We start from the raw sequence: 18,508 nt of genomic DNA on the forward strand, positions 1-18,508 counted from the left end.
TCACCCCTTCTCTCTCTCTCTTCCCTTCTCTCTCTCTCTTCCCTTCTTTCTCTCTCTCTCTCTCTCTCTCTCCCTCCCTCTCTCCACTTCTCTCCCTCCCTTCTCTCTCTCTCTCCCCTTCTCTCTCTCTCCCCTTCTCTCTCTCTCTCTCTCTCTCTCCCTTCTCTCTCTCTCTCTCTCTCTCTCTCTCTCTCTCTCTCCCCTCTCTCTCTCTCTCCCCCTTCTCTCTCTCTCCCTCCCTCTCTCTACTTCTCTCTCCCTTCTCTCTCTCTCTCCCCTTCTCTCTCTCTCCCCTTCTCTCTCTCTCTCCCCCTTCTCTCTCTCCCTCTCTCTCTCCACTTCTCTCCCTCCCTCTCTCCACTTCTCTCCCTCTCCCTCCCTCTCTCCTCTCTCTCTCTCTCTTCCCCCTTCTCTCTCTCCCTCCCTCTCTCCACTTCTCTCCCTCTCTACTTCTCTCTCTCCCCCTCTCTCTCTTCCCTTCTCTAGGTAAATATGTGTACCAGCCGATGACCAACGTGTGCCACCTCCCCAGCACCCCAGTGCCTGCCACGCCCACAGACCACCCCCATACCATGGACCTGACAGTCTCATTGGCCGAACGCTTCCTCATGACCGCTCCCGCCTTCCAAGCCCCGCCCTGCCTGGAGTCGCCAAAGTTCTGCATCATCTCAGACCTCTTCGTGGACGACTACATGGTCAAACGCATCAATGGGAAGATGTGCTATGTCCAGAGACCTCAACCTTCGACCATGCCCAGCCCGCCTCAATCACATCCCCTCACCCCGGTCCAAACCCCACCCCCAACGGACCCCCAGACACCACCCACACCTCCAGCCCAGACCACACCCCCAGGGCACCAAGCCCAATGCCCTGGGGGACAAGGTCACCACCCCCAAAATAGACCACTGCTCCTCGCCGGCCAGCTCTGAGGATTCTGGGATAAATGCGCTGGGCGGCCATTACATGGAGTCATGTGACGAGGGTTCTGAGGAAGACGAGGAGGAAGTGGAGGAGGAGGAGGATGAAGACTTAAGTAGTGATGGAGAGTCTAGTCCACTAAGTATGTGGAATCAAGATGAGTGTTCTCTGCTCTCTCCGTCCAGGTCTCTGGTGGAGATTATTGAGAAGATTGAGACAACTGTGTGAGACAACTTGCACTGTCGCGTTGAAATGGAGACGATGAGACCATGATCTAGCCGGTTCAGCTTAGAGCCACACACACACACACACACACACACACACACACACACTAGCCTGTCAACGTTCCTCTAACTACAGTATACTAATCGTACAACATCAAAACAGTGACCTGTTACTTATGAACTTTGACCTTTCACCTGTTATAGCATGGTTATCTATGACCTTTCACCCTGTTATAGCATGGTTACCTACGGCCTTTCACCCTGTTATAGCATGGTTACCTACGACCTTTCACCCTTTTATAGCATGGTGTACCGACCGCATTCTACTCTGGAGGGATTTCACTTCTCTTTCCAGACCAGTAGTCAACTGAAAGAACCCACAAGTGAACAAGAGCACAAATGTAGGAATAAGTGAATGTGATCTAGTCCATGACCCAACACACTTAAAGAAGAGCACGATGTGACCATTCTGAGGATTCTAAGTCATGAGGCTACTGCTTTTTACACAAGAATCAAGGTTGAAACCCAAATGGCACCCTATTCTCTATATAGTGCCCTACTTTAGACCAGGGCCCATAGGGGATAGTGCACTACTTTAGACCAGGGCCCATAGGGGATAGTGCACTACTTTAGACCAGGGCCCATAGGGGATAGTGCACTACTTTAGACCAGGGCCATAGGGGACAGTGCATAGGGGGGATAGTGCACTACTTTAGACCAGGGCCCATAGGGGATAGTGCACTACTTTAGACCAGGGCCCATAGGGGATAGTGCACTCCTTTAGACCAGGGCCCATAGGGGATAGTGCACTACTTTAGACCAGGGCCCATAGGGGATAGTGCACTCCTTTAGACCAGGGCCCATAGGGGATAGTGCACTCCTTTAGACCAGGGCCCATAGGGGATAGTGCACTACTTTAGACCAGGGCCCATAGGGGATAGTGCACTACTTTAGACCAGGGCCCATAGGGGACAGTGCACTACTTTAGACCAGGGCCCATGTGTGATGATGAATCTGTGACATCACGGGCATATTAACATCTGAAGTCTTTTACAACACTGCACATGTTTACAGGCCACACCCACAAACAACACTGATGACCTATAACAGGACTTATCTCCACCGGTGGAGGAGGGGTTACAGCGTCCAGACACACCCAGTGTCCTGCCAAGGCTTTCTGACAATCATCTGACTAGAATCACCCCCCTGTGAACATAGACCCTGTGCATGTAGCTGCCTGAGGAGTCACAGCCCAGGACAGGAATCTCAGTGTATTACAGACACAATGCAGAGCAGTAGCAGTGGGACGAGGACGTTGTTCTGACCACGACAAAACAACAACAAGAAGACCTGCTGTGTGTCTTGTCTGTCTCTAAATGATTGCTCCAATCACATGTTGAGGGTCTTGAACAAAGCACACCTTTCTGATCTATTAACACACAGAAACTATAGACACGCACACACACACACACACACACACAAACACGCATATATATACACGCTTTGTGGGTGAATTTCTATTCCTCTCTGATTGAAAGAGAATCGTAACATCAGGGATAAAAAAATATATACGCTTTAAAACATCACTGTAAATACAGATGCAGGATCTTAATTTGATCACCGTGTTGCAGGACAACTTTCCTGCAATGCAGGAAATGTACAACTTGTTGTGTATTTGAGGTTTTAAAAGGCTTCTGAAGTTTCTAAATTCCACTTTGAAATTTCAGACTTGATTTCCATCTATCAACCCCTACAAAAATGTAAATTCATTAAAATCCTGTTGATGCAGGGTTCATTTCATACTGTAGCAAACTGGCTCAAATGAAGATCCTACATCTGTACACATACAGTCAAATGATCACATATTACAGAGGAAATATCAAGCAAACCATGATCTGATTTTTCTAATAAATGTTTTCACTAAAAGAGGCTGCCTTGTGTGTTTTGTGTGGTGATTGAGTCCCAAGAAGTGAGTTTGTCATTTTAACATTTCTATCAGCATATATCTCTAAAACAGCATTACAATACATCCACCAGCTACAGTAGAGATATAGGATTAATACAGTACAGTATTACCTCACTGTCAACAGTAGAGATATAGGATTAATACAGTACAGTATTACCTCACTGTCAACAGTAGAGATATAGGATTAATACAGTACAGTAGAGATATAGGATTAATACAGTACAGTAGAGATATAGGATTAATACAGTACAGTATTACCTCACTGTCAACAGTAGAGATATAGGATTAATACAGTACAGTAGAGATATAGGATTAATACAGTACAGTAGAGATATAGGATTAATACAGTACAGTATTACCTCACTGTCAACAGTAGAGATATAGGATTAATACAGTACAGTAGAGATATAGGATTAATACAGTACAATATTACCTCACTGTCAACAGTAGAGATATAGGATTAATACAGTACAGTAGAGATATAGGATTAATACAGTACAATATTACCTCACTGTCAACAGTAGAGATATAGGATTAATACAGTACAGTAGAGATATAGGATTAATACAGTACAGTAGAGATATAGGATTAATACAGTACAGTAGAGATATAGGATTAATACAGTACAATATTACCTCACTGTCAACAGTAGAGATATAGGATTAATACAGTACAGTATTACCTCACTGTCAACAGTAGAGATATAGGATTAATACAGTACAGTAGAGATATAGGATTAATACAGTACAATATTACCTCACTGTCAACAGTAGAGATATAGGATTAATACAGTACAGTAGAGATATAGGATTAATACAGTACAATATTACCTCACTGTCAACAGTAGAGATATAGGATTAATACAGTACAGTAGAGATATAGGATTAAAACAGTACAGTAGAGATATAGGATTAATACAGTACAGTAGAGATATAGGATTAATACAGTACAATATTACCTCACTGTCAACAGTAGAGATATAGGATTAATACAGTACAGTATTACCTCACTGTCAACAGTAGAGCTATAGGATTAATACAGTACAGTAGAGATATAGGATTAATACAGTACAGTATTACCTCACTGTCAACAGTAGAGATATAGGATTAATACAGTACAATATTACCTCACTGTCAACAGTAGAGATATATGATTAATACAGTACAGTATTACCATCACTGTCAACAGTAGAGATATAGGATTAATACAGTACAGTAGAGATATAGGATTAATACAGTACAATATTACCTCACTGTCAACAGTAGAGATATAGGATTAATACAGTACAGTATTACCTCACTGTCAACAGTAGAGATATAGGATTAATACAGTACAGTAGAGATATAGGATTAATACAGTACAGTATTACCTCACTGTCAACAGTAGAGATATAGGATTAATACAGTACAGTAGAGATATAGGATTAATACAGTACAGTAGAGATATAGGATTAATACAGTACAATATTACCTCACTGTCAAACAGTAGAGATATAGGATTAATACAGTACAGTAGAGATATAGGATTAATACAGTACAATATTACCTCACTGTCAACAGTAGAGATATAGGATTAATACAGTACAGTAGAGATATAGGATTAATACAGTACAGTAGAGATATAGGAGTAATACAGTACAATAGAGATATAGGATTAATACAGTACAGTAGAGATATAGGATTAATACAGTACAGTAGAGATATAGGATTAATACAGTACAGTAGAGATATAGGATTAATACAGTACAGTAGAGATATAGGATTAATACATTACAATATTACCTCACTGTCAACAGTAGAGATATAGGATTAATACAGTACAGTATTACCTCACTGTCAACAGTAGAGATATAGGATTAATACAGTACAGTATTACCTCACTGTCAACAGTAGAGATATAGGATTAATACAGTACAATATTACCTCACTGTCAACAGTAGAGATATATGATTAATACAGTACAGTATTACCTCACTGTCAACAGTAGAGATATAGGATTAATACAGTACAGTAGAGATATAGGATTAATACAGTACAGTATTACCTCACTGTCAACAGTGGAGATATAGGATTAATACAGTACAGTATTAACTCACTGTCAACAGTAGAGATATAGGATTAATACAGTACAGTAGAGATATAGGATTAATACAGTACAGTAGAGATATAGGATTAATACAGTACAATAGAGATATAGGATTAATACAGTACAGTATTACCTCACTGTCAACAGTAGAGATATAGGATTAATACAGTACAGTATTACCTCACTGTCAACAGTGGAGATATAGGAATAATACAGTACAGTAGAGATATAGGATTAATACAGTACAATATTACCTCACTGTCAACAGTGGAGATATAGGATTAATACAGTACAGAAGAGATATAGGATTAATACAGTACAGTAGAGATATAGAATTAATACAGTACAATATTACCTCACTGTCAACAGTAGAGATATAGGATTAATACAGTGCAGTATTACCTCACTGTCAACAGTGGAGATATAGGATTAATACAGTACAGTAGAGATATAGGATTAATAGAGTACAGTAGAGATATATGATTAATACAGTACAATATTACCTCACTGTCAACAGTGGAGATATAGGATTAATACAGTACAGTATTACCTCACTGTCAACAGTGGAGTTCATTGATCTTGCCACCCCTCTCTTCCCTCCCATCCACCACTTCCTCCTTCCCTCTCCCTCTCTCTCCCCTCCCCTTCCCACCTCTTCCCCATTCACAACTCTCTTATCTTCCTTCCCCTCTACTCCCCCCTTCCCTCCTTCCCTCCTTCTCCTCTACTCCCCGCCCTCCTTCCCCTCTGCTCTACTCCCCTCCCTCCTTCCCCTCTACTCCCCTCCCTTCTTCCCCTCTACTCCCCTCCCCCTCCCTTCTTCCCCTCTACTCCCCTCCCCTTCCCTCCTTTCCCTCTACTACCCTCCCCTTCCACCTCTACTCTCCTCCCTCCTCACTCTCTCTCCCTCACTCTCCTCCTCCCTCTACTCCCCTCCCCTCTCTCCTTCCCTTTCCTCCCCTCCCTCCTTCCTCTTTACTCCCCTCCCCCTCTCCTTCCTCTCTACTCCCCTCCCTCCTTCCTCTTTACTCCCTCCCTCTCTCCTCCTCCCTCTACTCCCCTCCCCCTCTCTCCTTTCTCTTTACTCCCCTCCCTCCTTCCTCTTTACTCCCCTCCCTCTCTCCTCCTCCCTTTACTCCCCTCCATCCTTCCTCTTTACTCCCCTCCCCCTCCTTCCTTCCTCTTTACTCCCATCCCCCTCCTTCCTTCCCTCTACTCTACTCCCCCTCCCTCCTTCCCCTCTACTCCCCTCCCTCCTTCCTATCTGCTCCCCTCCCTCCTTCCTCTCTGCTTCCTCTCTGCTCCCATGAAGCATTCATCATTTCCACTCTAGTGTGTTTCTCACCACCATGCATTAGATAGCAGCCAGAACCACCAGGAGATAGCAGCCAGAACCACCAGGAGATAACAGCCAGAACCACCAGGAGATAGCAGTCAGAACACCAGGAGATAGCAGACAGAACCACCAGGAGATAGGAGCCAGAACCACCGGGAGATAGCAGCCAGAACCACCAGGAGATAGCAGCCAGAACCACCAGGAGATAACAGCCAGAACCACCAGGAGATAGCAGCCAGAACCACCAGGAGATAACAGCCAGAACCACCAGGAGATAGGAGCCAGAACCACCAGGAGATAGCAGTCAGAACACCAGGACATACCAGACAGAACCACCAGGAGATAGGAGCCAGAACCACCGGGAGATAGCAGCCAGAACCACCGGGAGATAGCAGCCAGAACCACCGGGAGATAGCAGTCAGAACCACCAGGAGATAGGAGCCAGAACCACCAGGAGATAGGAGCCAGAACCACCAGGAGATAGAGACATCTGCTCTACAAAGACACCTCTCTCTCTATCCACCCATCATGATGTGAGTCATGTGTCCAAAGGGGGAATTACCGGTCCCCTGGGGCCCTTTGGTAAATATGCTAATTAGTTTTCTTCACATGCCTGTCAGCAAAAGGAATAAAATATGTTGGTAATGGATGACAGTTACTCTAAATGAATTGAAGTTTTCCCCCCTCTAGTGATAGATGTGTACTGCTGTTGTTTTCTTGTCTTTGTTTTTGTCCTGCTCCAATAACACGTCACCAGATTGGGTCTGCTGGATGGTGGGGATTTCTCCCTGGGGATTAACCCTCTGACTCCCTGATCTGTACCTCTGTAATGACATTATAAACGGAGACACCTTTCCTTCTCAAAACAAGGTCTGTGCCTACTGCCAAATTACAGATACTGGTAAGTGAGGATTCGTTCAGTCAGTCACTTGCATGAACACAGAAATTGGTTATTAGAACAGCACAAAACATTTCCATCATGTTCTATCCTCTTATCACTTATGTGACCTCTCTCTTCTTATCTTCTGGAGAGAAAGAATGAAAGGGAGAAATAGAATGAGAGAGGGAGAAATAGAATGAGAGGGAGAAATAGAATGAGAGAGAGAAATAGAATGAGAGAGAGAAATAGAATGAGAGAGAGAAATAGAATGAGAGAGAGAGAAATAGAATGAGAGAGAGAAATAGAATGAAAGAGAGAAATAGAATGAGAGAGAGAAATAGAATGAGAGGGAGAGTGCCTGGGAGACAGGAGAGAGATAGAATGAGAGAAGAAGTGCCTGGGAGACAGGAGAGAGATAGAATGAGAGAGAGAGAGCCTGGGAGACAGGAGAGAAATAGAATGAGAGAGAGAGAGCCTGGGAGACAGGAGAGAGATAGAATGAGAGAGAGAGAGCCTGGGAGACAGGAGAGAGATAGAATGAGAGAGAGAGTACCTGGGAGACAGGAGAGAGATAGAATGAGAGAGAGTGCCTGGGAGGCAGGAGAGAGATAGAATGAGAGAGAGAGTGCCTGGGAGACAGGAAAGAGATAGAATGAGAGAGAGAGTGCCTGGGAGACAGGAAAGAGATAGAATGAGAGAGAGAGAGCCTGGGAGACAGGAGAGAGATAGAATGAGAGAGAGTGCCTGCGAGACAGGAGAGAGAGAGAATGAGAGAGAGAGCCTGGGAGACAGGAGAGAGATAGAATGAGAGAGAGAGAGAGTACCTGGGAGACAGGAGAGAGATAGAATGAGAGAGAGAGCCTGGGAGACAGGAGAGAGAGAGAATGAGAGAGAGAGTACCTGGGAGACAGGAGAGAGATAGAATGAGAGAAGAAGTGCCTGGGAGACAGGAGAGAAATAGAATGAGAGAAGAAGTGCCTGGGAGACAGGAGAGAAATAGAATGAGAGAGAGAGAGCCTGGGAGACAGGAGAGAGATAGAATGAGAGAAGAAGTGCCTGGGAGACAGGAGAGAAATAGAATGAGAGAGAGAGAGCCTGGGAGACAGGAGAGAGATAGAATGAGAGAGAGTGCCTGGGAGACAGGAGAGAGATAGAATGAGAGAGAGAGAACCTGGGAGACAGGAGAGAGATAGAATGAGAGAGAGAGAGCCTGGGAGACAGGAGAGATAGAATGAGAGAGAGAGAGAGTACCTGGGAGACAGGAGAGAGATAGAATGAGAGAGAGAGAGCCTGGGAGACAGGAGAGAGATAGAATGAGAGAGAGAGAGTACCTGGGAGACAGGAGAGAGATAGAATGAGAGAGAGAGCCTGGGAGACAGGAGAGAGAGAGAATGAGAGAGAGTGCCTGGGAGGCAGGAGAGAGATAGAATGAGAGAAGAAGTGCCTGGGAGACAGGAGAGAAATAGAATGAGAGAGAGAGAGCCTGGGAGACAGGAGAGAGATAGAATGAGAGAGAGTGCCTGGGAGACAGGAGAGAGAGAGAATGAGAGAGAGAGCCTGGGAGACAGGAGAGAGATAGAATGAGAGAGAGAGAGAGTACCTGGGAGACAGGAGAGAGATAGAATGAGAGAGAGAGAGAGCCTGGGAGACAGGAGAGAGATAGAATGAGAGAGAGAGAGAGTACCTGGGAGACAGGAGAGAGATAGAATGAGAGAGAGAGCCTGGGAGACAGGAGAGAGAGAGAATGAGAGAGAGTGCCTGGGAGGCAGGAGAGAGATAGAATGAGAGAAGAAGTGCCTGGGAGACAGGAGAGAAATAGAATGAGAGAGAGAGTGCCTGGGAGACAGGAGAGAGAGAGAATGAGAGAGAGCCTGGGAGACAGGAGAGAGATAGAATGAGAGAGAGAGAGAGTACCTGGGAGACAGGAGAGAGATAGAATGAGAGAGAGAGCCTGGGAGACAGGAGAGAGAGAGAATGAGAGAGAGAGTACCTGGGAGACAGGAGAGAGAGAGAATGAGAGAGAGAGTACCTGGGAGACAGGAGAGAGATAGAATGAGAGAGAGAGAGCCTGGGAGACAGGAGAGAGATAGAATGAGAGAGAGAGTGCCTGGGAGACAGGAGAGAGATAGAATGAGAGAGAGAGTGCCTGGGAGACAGGAGAGAGATAGAATGAGAGAGAGAGAGCCTGGGAGACAGGAGAGAGATAGAATGAGAGAGAGAGAGCCTGGGAGACAGGAGAGAGATAGAATGAGAGAGAGAGAGCCTGGGAGACAGGAGAGAGATAGAATGAGAGAGAGAGAGAGAGCCTGGGAGACAGGAGAGAGATAGAATGAGAGAGAGAGAGAGCCTGGGAGACAGGAGAGAGATAGAATGAGAGAAGAAGTGCCTGGGAGACAGGAGAGAGATAGAATGAGAGAGAGAGCCTGGGAGACAGGAGAGAGATAGATAGAGAGATAGCTACCTATATCCCCCCACTAGAATCCCCATATTTTAATGAAGACAGCTTCTCCATCCTGGAGGGGGAAATCAACCATTTCCAGGCCCAGGGACATGTACTAGTCTGTGGTGACCTAAATGCCAGAACCGGACAAGAACCTGACACCCACACCACACAGGGGGACAAACACCTGCCTGGAGGTGACAGCATCCCCTCCCCCGTATGCCCCCCTAGGCACAACTATGACAACATAACCAACAAAAACGGGTCACAACTCCTGCAGCTCTGTCGCACGCTAGGTATGTACATAGTCAATGGTAGGCTTCAAGGGGACTCCTATGGTAGGTACACCTATAGCTCATCTCTTGGCAGTAGTACTGTAGACTACTTTATCACTGACCTCAACCCAGAGTCTCTCAGAGCGTTCACAGTCAGCCCACTGACACCCCTATCAGACCACAGCAAAATCACAGTCTACCTAAACAGAGCAATACTCAATCATGAGGCATCAAAGCCAAAGGAACTGAGTAACATTAAGAAATGCTATAGATGGAAGGAATGCAGTTTGGAAACCTACCAAAAAACAATTAGGCAACAACAAATTCAATCCCTTTTAGACAATTTCCTGGGTAAAACGTTCCACTGCAATAGTGAAGGTGTAAACTTGGCAGTAGAAAATCTTAACAGTATTTTTGACCTCTCAGCTTCCCTATCAAATCTAAAAATCTCAAATAGAAAACCGAAGAAAATTAACAACAATGACAAATGGTTTGATGAAGAATGCAAAATTCTAAGAAAGAAATTGAGAAACCTGTCCAACCAAAAACATAGAGACCCGGAAAACCTGAGTCTACGCCTTCACTATGGTGAATCACTAAAACAATACAGAAATACACTACGGAAAAAGAAGGAACAGCATGTCAGAAATCAGCTCAATGTAATTGAAGAATCCATAGACTCTAACCACTTCTGGGAAAATTGGAAAACACTAAACAAACAACAACACGAAGAATTATCTATCCAAAATGGAGATGTATGGGTAAACCACTTCTCCAATCTTTTTGGCTCTATAACAAAGAATAAAGAGCAAAAACATATACATGATCAAATACAGATCTTAGAATCAACTATTAAAGACTACCAGAACCCACTGGATTCTCCAATAACATTGAATGAGTTACAGGACAAAATAAAAACCCTCCAACCCAAAAAGGCCTGTGGTGTTGATGGTATCCTCAATGAAATGATCAAATATACAGACAACAAATTCCAATTGGCTATACTAAAACTCTTTAACATCATCCTTAGCTCTGGCATCTTCCCCAATATTTGGAACCAAGGACTGATCACCCCAATCCACAAAAATGGAGACAAATTTGACCCCAATAACTACCGTGGAATATGCGTCAACAGTAACCTTGGGAAAATCCTCTGCATTATCATTAACAGCAGACTCGTACACTTCCTCAATGAAAACAATGTACTGAGCAAATGTCAAATTGGCTTTTTACCAAATTACCGTACAACAGACCATGTATTCACCCTGCACACCCTAATTGACAACCAAACAAACCAAAACAAAGGCAAAGTCTTCTCATGCTTTGTTGATTTCAAAAAAGCCTTCGACTCAATTTGGCAAGAGGGTCTGCTATACAAACTGTTGGAAAGTGGTGTTGGGGGTAAAACATACGACATCATAAAATCCATGTACACAAACAACAAGTGTGCGGTTAAAATTGGCAAAAAACACACACATTTCTTCACACAGGGTCGTGGGGTTAGACAGGGATGCAGCTTAAGCCCCACCCTCTTCAACATATATATCAACGAACTGGCGCGGGCACTAGAAAAGTCTGCAGCACCCGGCCTCACCCTACTAGAATCTGAAGTCAAATGTCTGCTGTTTGCTGATGATCTGGTGCTTCTGTCACCAACCAAGGAGGGCCTACAGCAGCACCTAGATCTTATGCACAGATTCTGTCAGACCTGGGCCCTGACAGTAAATCTCAGTAAGACCAAAATAATGGTGTTCCAAAAAGGTCCAGTCACCAGGACCACAAATACAAATTCCATCTAGACACTGTTGCCCTAGAGCACACAAAAAACTATACATACCTTGGCCTAAACATCAGCGCCACAGGTAACTTCCACAAAGCTGTGAACGATCTGAGAGACAAGGCAAGAAGGGCATTCTATGCCATCAAAAGGAACATAAATTTCAACATACCAATTAGGATTTGGCTAAAAATACTTGAATCAGTCATAGAGCCCATTGCCCTTTATGGTTGTGAGGTCTGGGGTCCGCTCACCAACCAAGACTTCACAAAATGGGACAAACACCAAATTGAGACTCTGCACGCAGAATTCTGCAAAAATATCCTCAATGTACAACGTAGAACACCAAATAATGCATGCAGAGCAGAATTAGGCCGATACCCACTAATTATCAAAATCCAGAAAAGAGCAGTTAAATTCTATAACCACCTAAAAGGAAGCGATTCCCAAACCTTCCACAACAAAGCCATCACCTACAGAGAGATGAACCTGGAGAAGAGTCCCCTAAGCAAGCTGGTCCTGGGGCTCTGTTCACAAACACACCCTACAGAGCCCCATGACAGCAGCACAATTAGACCCAACCAAATCATGAGAAAACAAAAAGATAATTACTTGACACACTGGAAAGAATTAACAAAAAAACAGAGCAAACTAGAATGCTATTTGGCCCTACACAGAGAGTACACAGCGGCAGAATACCTGACCACTGTGACTGACCCAAAATTAAGGAAAGCTTTGACTATGTACAGACTCAGCGAGCATAGCCTTGCTATTGAGAAAGGCCGACGTAGGCAGACATGGCTCTCAAGAGAAGACAGGCTATGTGCTCACTGCCCACAAAATGAGGTGGAAACTGAGCTGCACTTCCTAACCTCCTGCCCAATGTATGACCATATTAGAGAGACATATTTCCCTCAGATTACACAGATCCACAAAGAATTCGAAAACAAATCCAATTTTGAAAAACTCCCATATCTACTGGGTGAAATTCCACAGTGTGCCATCAGAGCAGCAAGATTTGTGACCTGTTGCCACGAGAAAAGGGCAACCAGTGAAGAACACGCACCATTGTAAATACAACACATATCTATGCTTATTTATTTTATCTTGTGTCCTTTACCATTTGCACATTGTAAAAACACTGTATATATATATATATATATAATATGACATTTGTAATGTCTTTATTGTTTTGAAACTTCTGTATGTGTGATGTCTACTGTTATTTTTTATTGTTTATTTCACTTTATATATTATATACCTTACTTGCTTTGGCAATGTTAACACATGTTTCCCATGCCAATAAAGCCCCTTGAATTGAATTGAATTGAATTGATAGAATGAGAGAGAGAGTGCCTGGGAGACAGGAGAGAGATAGAATGAGAGAGAGAGAGCCTGGGAGACAGGAGAGAGATAGAATGAGAGAGAGAGAGCCTGGGAGACAGGAGAGAAATAGAATGAGAGAGAGAGAGCCTGGGAGACAGGAGAGAGATAGAATGAGAGAGAGAGCCTGGGAGACAGGAGAGAGATAGAATGAGAGAGAGTGCCTGGGAGACAGGAGAGAGATAGAATGAGAGAGAGAGAGCCTGGGAGACAGGAGAGAAATAGAATGAGAGAGAGAGAGCCTGGGAGACAGGAGAGAAATAGAATGAGAGAGAGCCTGGGAGACAGGAGAGAGATAGAATGAGAGAAGAAGTGCCTGGGAGACAGGAGAGAGATAGAATGAGAGAGAGAGAGCCTGGGAGACAGGAGAGAGATAGAATGAGAGAGAGAGCCTGGGAGACAGGAGAGAGATAGAATGAGAGAGAGAGCCTCGGAGACAGGAGAGAAATAGAATGAGAGAGAGAGAGCCTGGGAGACAGGAGAGAGATAGAATGAGAGAAGAAGTGCCTGGGAGACAGGAGAGAGATAGAATGAGAGAGAGAGCCTGGGAGACAGGAGAGAGATAGAATGAGAGAGAGAGCCTGGGAGACAGGAGAGAAATAGAATGAGAGAGAGAGAGCCTGGGAGACAGGAGAGAGATAGAATGAGAGAAGAAGTGCCTGGGAGACAGGAGAGAGATAGAATGAGAGAGAGAGAGCCTGGGAGACAGGAGAGAGATAGAATGAGAGAGAGAGCCTGGGAGACAGGAGAGAGATAGAATGAGAGAGAGAGAGCCTGGGAGACAGGAGAGAGATAGAATGAGAGAGAGAGTACCTGGGAGACAGGAGAGAGATAGAATGAGAGAGAGAGCCTGGGAGACAGGAGAGAGATAGAATGAGAGAGAGAGCCTGGGAGACAGGAGAGAGATAGAATGAGAGAGAGAGAGCCTGGGAGACAGGAGAGAGATAGAATGAGAGAGAGAGCCTGGGAGACAGGAGAGAGATAGAATGAGAGAGAGAGAGCCTGGGAGACAGGAGAGAGATAGAATGAGAGAGAGAGAGCCTGGGAGACAGGAGAGAGATAGAATGAGAGAGAGAGAGCCTGGGAGACAGGAGAGAGATAGAGCTTCTCCCTAGAGGGGAGAAAGCCATTCACATCACTTGTCAATCATAATAGGTTCCCAAATTGTCTCAGTCCAGAAGGCCTGGGCAGCCTCGCAGAAAAACACCCTCTTATCATACTCCTGTTCCCAACTCAAACCCACAACAATTATTTGAACGTATTTCCATTTAATTGGTCCGTCGACACGCTTCGCACACAGGAGAAAGAAAGACAACATTATTTCCCCGGTTTTCTCAAGCTATCAATCTTCCTCAGGCGGGGAAAATGAGTGAGAGAAGAAGAAAACAGTCATTGTTAATGTGCTCATGAATATTCTCCCTAATGGAAGTGAAATGAAGTGGTTCTCTCTCTGTGTGGGTGGTGGGTGGTCTGGAGGTAAGAGGGGAAGATGATGACGGAGAGAAGGGTGGATGGAGGGAGGAGAAGAGGGGAAGATGATGACGGAGAGAAGGGTGGATGGAGGGAGGAGAAGAGGGGAAGATGATGACGGAGAGAAGGGTGGATGGAGGGAGGAGAAGAGGGGAAGATGATGACGGAGAGAAGGGTGGATGGAGGGAGGAGAAGAGGGGAAGATGATGACGGAGAGAAGGGTGGATGGAGGGAGGAGAAGAGGGGAAGATGATGACGGAGAGAAGGGTGGATGGAGGGAGGAGAAGAGGGGAAGATGATGACGGAGAGAAGGGTGGATGGAGGGAGGAGAAGAGGGAAGATGATGACGGAGAGAAGGGTGGATGGAGGGAGGAGAAGAGGGGAAGATGATGACGGAGAGAAGGGTGGATGGAGGGAGGAGAAGAGGGAAGATGATGACGGAGAGAAGGGTGGATGGAGGGAGGAGAAGAGGGGAAGATGATGACGGAGAGAAGGGTGGATGGAGGGAGGAGAAGAGGGGAAGATGATGACGGAGAGAAGGGTGGATGGAGGGAGGAGAAGAGGGGAAGATGATGACGGAGAGAAGGGTGGACGGAGGGAGATGAAGAGGAGGAAGATGATGACGGAGAGAAGGGTGGATGGAGGGAGGAGAAGAGGAGGAAGATGATGACGGAGAGAAGGGTGGATGGAGGGAGGAGAAGAGGGGGAAGATGATGACGGAGAGAAGGGTGGATGGAGGGAGGAGAAGAGGGGAAGATGATGACGGAGAGAAGGGTGGATGGAGGGAGGAGAAGAGGGGGAAGGAATATAATGATAAACAGATGCACGCACACACCACTGTTACAGTAGCAGCCCCCTGCATGGAAAGCCTCGGAGAGTATCTCTGTTTTCTCCCTCTCTCTTCCTGTCTCTCCCTCTCTCATCCTGTCTGTTCCTCTCTCTTCCTGTCTCTCACTATCTCTTCCTGTCTCTCCCTCTCTCATCCTGTCTCTCCCTCTCTCATCCTCTCTCTTCCTGCCTCTCCCTCTCTCATCCTGCCTCTCCCTCTCTGTTTTCTCCCTCTCTCATCCTGTCTCTCCCTCTTTCATCCTGTCTCTCCCTCTCTCATCCTGTCTCTCCCTCTCTCATCCTGTCTCTCCCTCTCTCATCCTGTCTCTCCCTCTCTCATCCTGTCTCTCCCTCTCTCATCCTGTCTCTCCCTCTCTCATCCTGTCTCTCCCTCTCTCATCCTGTCTCCCCCTCTCTCTTCCTGTCTCTCCCTCTCTCATCCTGTCTCTCCCTCTCTCATCCTGTCTCTCCCTCTCTCATCCTGTCTCTCCCTCTCTCATCCTGTCTCTCCCTCTCTCATCCTGTCTCATCCTGTCTCTCCCTCTCTCATCCTGTCTCTCCCTCTCTCATCCTGTCTCTCCCTCTCTCATCCTGTCTCTCCCTTAGGCAGAATAACACATTTGGAAAAACAAACCAGGTGCACTTCTAAAGAACTGTGTTAGCTCTGCCTCTTAGCTTTGGACCTAGTTCTGTTTCTGGATATTAAACACACACACACACACACACACACACACACACACACACACACACACACACACACACACACACACACACACACACACACACACACACACACACACACACGTGTAAATGCTTTACAGAAATAAACACCATTTTGAGAAGAGAAAATATTCTATGATTCAAAGCCAATAAGACAGAGACATCTATCCAGTTTAATACAGTGTTTAGTTCCACACTCAGACATCTATCCAGTTTAATACAGTGTTTAGTTCCATACACACACACCACTCTGACAGGGTCCAGCAGGCTTCAGTGTTATCTATCCACACACCACTCTGACAGTAGGGTCCAGCAGGCTTCAGTGTTATCTATCTATCCACACACCACTCTGACAGTAGGGGCCAGCAGGCTTCAGTGTTATCTATCCACACACCACTCTGACAGTAGGGTCCAGCAGGCTTCAGTGTTATCTATCTACACACCACTCTGACAGTAGGGTCCAGCAGGCTTCAGTGTTATCTATCTACACACCACTCTGACAGTAGGGTCCAGCAGGCTTCAGTGTTATCTATCTACACACCACTCTGACAGTAGGGTCCAGCAGGCTTCAGTGTTATCTATCTACACACCACTCTGACAGTAGGGTCCAGCAGGCTTCAGTGTTATCTATCTATCCACACACCACTCTGACAGGGTCCAGCAGGCTTCAGTGTTATCTATCTACACACCACTCTGACAGTAGGGTCCAGCAGGCTTCAGTGTTATCTATCTATCCACACCACTCTGACAGTAGGGTCCAGCAGGCTTCAGTGTTATCTATCTATCCACACACCACTCTGACAGTAGGGTCCAGCAGGCTTCAGTGTTATCTATCTATCCACACACCACTCTGACAGTAGGGTCCAGCAGGCTTCAGTGTTATCTATCTATCCACACACCACTCTGACAGTAGGGTCCAGCAGGCTTCAGTGTTATCTATCTATCCACACACCACTCTGACAGTAGGGGCCAGCAGGCTTCAGTGTTATCTATCTATCTACACACCACTCTGACAGTAGGGTCCAGCAGGCTTCAGTGTTATCTATCCACACACCACTCTGACAGTAGCGTCCAGCAGGCTTCAGTGTTATCTATCACACACCACTCTGACAGGGTCCAGCAGGCTTCAGTGTTATCTATCCACACACCACTCTGACAGTAGGGTCCAGCAGGCTTCAGTGTTATCTATCTATCCACACACCACTCTGACAGTAGGGTCCAGCAGGCTTCAGTGTTATCTATCCACACACCACTCTGACAGTAGGGTCCAGCAGGCTTCAGTGTTATCTATCCACACACCACTCTGACAGTAGGGTCCAGCAGGCTTCAGTGTTATCTATCTATCAACACACCACTCTGACAGTAGGGTCCAGCAGGCTTCAGTGTTATCTATCTATCCACACACCACTCTGACAGTAGGGGCCAGCAGGCTTCAGTGTTATCTATCTATCTACACACCACTCTGACAGTAGGGTCCAGCAGGCTTCAGTGTTATCTATCCACACACCACTCTGACAGTAGCGTCCAGCAGGCTTCAGTGTTATCTATCCACACACCACTCTGACAGGGTCCAGCAGGCTTCAGTGTTATCTATCCACACACCACTCTGACAGTAGGGTCCAGCAGGCTTCAGTGTTATCTATCTATCCACACACCACTCTGACAGTAGGGTCCAGCAGGCTTCAGTGTTATCTATCTACACACCACTCTGACAGTAGGGTCCAGCAGGCTTCAGTGTTATCTATCTACACACCACTCTGACAGTAGGGTCCAGCAGGCTTCAGTGTTATCTATCTATCCACACACCACTCTGACAGGGTCCAGCAGGCTTCAGTGTTATCTATCCACACACCACTCTGACAGTAGGGTCCAGCAGGCTTCAGTGTTATCTATCTATCCACACACCACTCTGACAGTAGGGTCCAGCAGGCTTCAGTGTTATCTATCTACACACCACTCTGACAGTAGGGTCCAGCAGGCTTCAGTGTTATCTATCCACACACCACTCTGACAGTAGGGTCCAGCAGGCTTCAGTGTTATCTATCTATCCACACACCACTCTGACAGGGTCCAGCAGGCTTCAGTGTTATATCTACACACCACTCTGACAGTAGGGTCCAGCAGGCTTCAGTGTTATCTATCTATCCACACACCACTCTGACAGGGTCCAGCAGGCTTCAGTGTTATCTATCTATCTATCCACACA

The 18,508-nt window shown here is 45.8% G+C and overlaps 1 pseudogene; it reads left to right on the plus strand.

Moving 5' to 3' along the window:
• The window catches only part of LOC135531419 (UPF0524 protein C3orf70 homolog A-like), a 47,840-nt pseudogene extending 46,028 nt beyond the window's left edge, over nucleotides 1-1,812 (plus strand).
• Nucleotides 1,813-18,508: the final 16,696 nt, after the last annotated feature.

This window comes from Oncorhynchus masou, chromosome 5 (genome assembly GCF_036934945.1).
Source record: "Oncorhynchus masou masou isolate Uvic2021 chromosome 5, UVic_Omas_1.1, whole genome shotgun sequence".
NCBI classification, from domain to species: Eukaryota; Metazoa; Chordata; class Actinopteri; order Salmoniformes; family Salmonidae; genus Oncorhynchus; species Oncorhynchus masou.